Here is a 4,697-nt window from a genome sequence, read left to right on the forward strand (position 1 = left end):
ACTTAATTTATTCATTCAATAGCAAAAGCTATGCCTGTGTCGACGATGCCCAACTGATCTTTCAACGTGATGGCAAACTTCTTCATGCAAAGGACAATTCAGATTCTGCCTCTGAGCAGATGAATCTTGAATGATCACCAGCTTTCTAAAATTAAACAGTGACAAGACATAACATAAGTGCTCATCTTTGGCAATCACTAAGTGCTGTTCTTTAACTGCTGAACGGACAAACTGAGCACTCCACCTCAGCCTGTGACTCAGATGTGCTATGTAGTCATAATCTTTGGCCCCAAACTCTTCTTTATCGAAACTCTGCTAAACTATTGTCCAGACCATCATTCTTTACCATTTGAACTACTGCAACCCCTGCAACTATTCAGCTGCTAGGCTACAGTGTGATCACAATGCAGCCGCAGGCTTCATCTTGGGGGTTGGCAGACACCGCAAAATCACAGCACATGCTCATTCTTTATACTGGCTGCAGATCCAGAAACATAGCATGTTCAGGGCCCTCGCCTCGGTCAAAAAGCCCATAATGGGACATCTCCAATCTATAGCACTTTCCTTTTAGTAATCTATAATCTGCCTAGAAAACGATGCTTCAGATCATGTTACTATCAGATAGTCCCCAAATTTTGCAGAGCTTGAATCACAAGCCGAGCCTTTTCCTTGATCCTTCTTCAGACTTGAAACTCACTCCCAGCAATTCTATATTGTCAGCTGCAATCAAACCTTCCAAAGGCTTCTAGAGACTCTTCATCACTTCACCTAGGACTGCCTTCTTCTAACAGTGCCAGGACAATCAACAATCTTTCCCTGGGTAAGAGTACTTCAGAAATGTTTATTCATTCGATCATTGCAGCCAATTCCTGTGTTCGTGGAAAAAGTCGAAATATAAAATATGTTGCTCTACTTGTCAGCTCTTTCATTGTTTGCAGAGAATTGAGAGACATCATGAGATAATGGATCATTTAAGAGTGTGGTGAAAACTCTGCAGTGGCACCCATGCATCCATGCTGATGCAGTGGTTGACCAACTGCTATATTTAGGATACTGGCTAAGAACTAACCTGATTCCATAGCCATTATCGAGGTGGCTGTCATTCGGCGGCATAGAAGACTTCTGCCAACAAATTCTGTCCACTTCAGTTGGTATGGCAGATAACTACATTTTTAATAAAATGAAGTATATCAAATTGAATTACAATTATATTTTTTAAAGATCGTTTAAAAAAATGAATCCCACCTAAATTACAATATTAATATGTATTTATTGCATGTCAAATGTTACTAAAAGTTATGTATCAAATTAATTTAATGTAATTAATTTTATAAAAAAAAAAAGTTTATTTTTATATTGAAAAGGTCATTACATTATTGAAAAAATATTTATTGATCTATATTTTCTAATATTAAAATGATTTTATATAAAATTTAAAAACTAATTTAAATGAGTTAATTTATGTTAATACTATTTCCTATTGGGTTTTATTTTAAGTCTCTACCTCTATTGTTTTCTATGAAAGAGTGTTGGAGTACCTGTGACTGGCCATGAGTGGGTCTGGACTTATTAAAATTCTGAGCAGGAGTACATTAAGAATGTTTGGGGTCATTTTTAGGTCGAGCCTGGAGGCAGCACGCATGCGCCGTCGCTTTGCGACCTATTGGGTCTACAAAAAACTCAAAAAAACACCTTTACTCAGGGGCTTTAAGCCTGCCTATTACTTACCATTTGTTGGCCTCATTATCACTCTTCCTTGTGGCTTTTTAATTCAGCAGCTTGTGCGAGATGTCTCTTCCTTTTCTTTCTGTGGCGCATGGATCAAGTACATATTGACAACAGTCATAGCGGACAACAAACTGTGTGGAGGCAAGTCACTTGCCATAGCAGTTTGTCTGAAGCCAATCCAGGCACACCTACACAGATTCAAGTAACAAAAACCTCTGCTGCAATGCATAGAAATCATCAAACCGCGAACTTTGCTTGCTAGAGACATATTTGGAGCCTGAGAGCACTGAATAAGTACCTCTGTTCACTGACAGGGGTTGTTTAGGCCCACTCTGCCAGTAGAGAGTGCCACATTCACAATGCAGTGACTCAGATCCTTTATGGATGTGCTGCTACAGCAACAACTCGACCTGTTCTCCACTAATCAAGACCCCCCCCCCTCCTTCCTTCAGGAGCAATGACGCACTAATCAGAGGCAGAAATGTAGGCGTGGCATAATCAATAGAAAGATGGTGTATAGCCCCCCAAAACCTCATGTGCTGTCTATGCACTTTAGACTTATCAGACTACCAAGTTACCGCCATTGGGCCTGAATTTCATGGTTATTATACCATGCAATTGCATTATAGGTATTAGGGACACTCTCTTGTTTTCAGCTAATGATATTGTCTGACATGCAATGTTATCTGTACCCAACGTGGACAATTTATAAAGCCTGTACTATATGATACTGTCAAAACATAATCCTGTCTTCCTATTGCTTTGACGTCAATGTCTTATTGCATCTGTATAGCACAACATTTGTGTAGCAAGTATGCAGGATATAATGAACACTCCAAAATGGTCTTCGAAGTATGGTCTGGAACTCAGGAGGTTAGTGTTCTGATGACAGCGACTGACGTCACTGGAATGGGAGTAAGGAGGTTTGGGAGTCAAAGAGAGCTCAGGACTGTCAGAGATGATGGAAAAGGAGCATGGCGTACCAGAAGGAGCAGAAGAGCGTGCAAGTGATGCAGAGCAAGGCAAGAGACGGAGAGGAACTGAATCCGGCGACCCAACGGCACAAGATAAGAATGCAAACAGATCCAGCAGCCTAGAGGAGCAATGTGCTGCAGTCCCTGACGCCATGGCCTACCATCTGCAACCCAGTATTTTTTGGCTTGCTGGGGTGGTTGCAAGGAATAGAAGAGCACCACAAACTGTCATTAGGGTTGACCACTTGGGAATTATGGGGATCAGTGGTGCCTGGTTGTATATGATCAGAGTTAAGCATATTTAAATGCAAAGGATAAACTTTTCTTTAGCACTAGTGACACAACCAGGTTTAAATAAATCCAAATATAACGTGGTTTATATATCACGTACTCTTATGTAAGAAAAGGGATTAATAATGCTGTAGATATTTAGATTTTACGGAATACAGGTGATTTGAAGAGACGAGCGGTTTAGCCACATAATGTTACGTCTCTTAATAAATATTGAAATACGAAGTCGTATTCGAAGTCCTCTTTCTATTTCAATTAGCACAAGAAAAAGAACATTTACTACGCGACCCCCAGCGAAGTCCGTTTTCAATGTTGATGAACCTTAGGTTTTAAAACGGAGAAGTATGGTGCGGCTTGTTCGCGTACTCGCGTCATTTACAAGCCCTGATATTATGTTGCTGCTCGTTCTACAGACAACGAGGACGACGTAACGAGACATACAGTTTCTGAAACTTAAGGTAATTCTAGGGCTAGAGAGGTTGTTTTGACATACTGCAGCGAGATACATTCTTACTTTAAGTTATTATTTAAAGGGGCTTTTTCTTTCTTTTCTTCAGAAGGAAGAAGGAGATACTTGTACATAGAATATACAACAGTTATGGCAATATTATAGTGTAAGTACCACAATGGAGATATTTAGTAATTATGTTTATAAAAGAAAAAAATGAAAGTTAAAAAAAACAACAAAAAAAAGAAATAGAGTAATTAAAATCTGTACTTTTCTTATGTGCGCTTTATTTGCACTTGCAGATAATTGAATATAAGATATAACTTCAAATACAAAAACGAAGCCCAGTACATCAGGTAACATCAGCAAACTTATCTATTTGAATCTAACTAAGCACATACACTTTGGTGTTTCTGGTATTGAGAGTTCCGCTCATGGGTGCATGAAGGTCGATTTATAAGTACTATAAGAAAAATGTAACTATCACGACCATATAGGATCGCACATTGTGCATTGGATTTCCACCATATATAAGGTTATTTGATATATCACTGGGTGCAAGTTGTAAATAAGAAATTTTAAAAAATGTTTTGGACTTACGAATTATTTTAAACATTATATTGATTGGATATTATAAATTGTTAGCTGAGAGAAGCCTTGATGAAGTCCAAGGGGAGATATGTACCCTGACGAAACACGTGTTGGCTTGGCTGTGTTTGCTTAAACGAAAGATTAAAGAAGAAGAAGACCCTCTTAATGGATCAATGGACTCTGTGGTTTTGATTTGATATATCTTCACCTTTACTGATAAGAGCTTGAGTGCTTCCATTTAATATTGCACTTGGGAAAAGAGGCAGTAGGTGAAATAACACAAACAAGCTATTGGTTGAACAATGAAGCAGTTGAAACAATACACAGGCACGGGTGAGTGGTTATGGTAGCACCGGGTGTCATTCAGTGGGGAAAGCCCCAAGGAGATAAATTCTAAAACTGTAGCCTTATGTTTGTTCATGACACAACCTATATCTGTAAAGGATATGATCAAACAACTTGCCGAAGGCCAAAGACCTTTGCAGCTGGTAGTTGAACAGCAGGCTCAAGCAGCTCAGCAAGGCCACAAACATTTACAAGCAGTCCTTAAAGGACAGGCCACCTTGAAGGCTACCAATCAACAAAGGCAAGACACAGCCATATTCTGCCTAACCAATATGATTGGCAGTGCCAGGGTACACCCAACCGTTCCTAGCATGGTTCGG

General features: G+C 39.4%; 1 long non-coding RNA gene across 1 annotated transcript; it reads left to right on the forward strand.

The window, feature by feature from the left end:
* The first annotated feature begins 3,329 nt into the window (after nt 1-3,329).
* On the forward strand, nt 3,330-4,187 carry LOC138246352 (uncharacterized). The gene is made up of 4 exons (XR_011194311.1): nt 3,330-3,451; nt 3,551-3,607; nt 3,744-3,797; nt 4,087-4,187. It is a non-coding gene; the product is annotated as an uncharacterized lncRNA (long non-coding RNA).
* Nucleotides 4,188-4,697: the final 510 nt, after the last annotated feature.

Source organism: Pleurodeles waltl, chromosome 1_1, assembly GCF_031143425.1.
Source record: "Pleurodeles waltl isolate 20211129_DDA chromosome 1_1, aPleWal1.hap1.20221129, whole genome shotgun sequence".
In the NCBI taxonomy this organism is placed as follows: Eukaryota; Metazoa; Chordata; class Amphibia; order Caudata; family Salamandridae; genus Pleurodeles; species Pleurodeles waltl.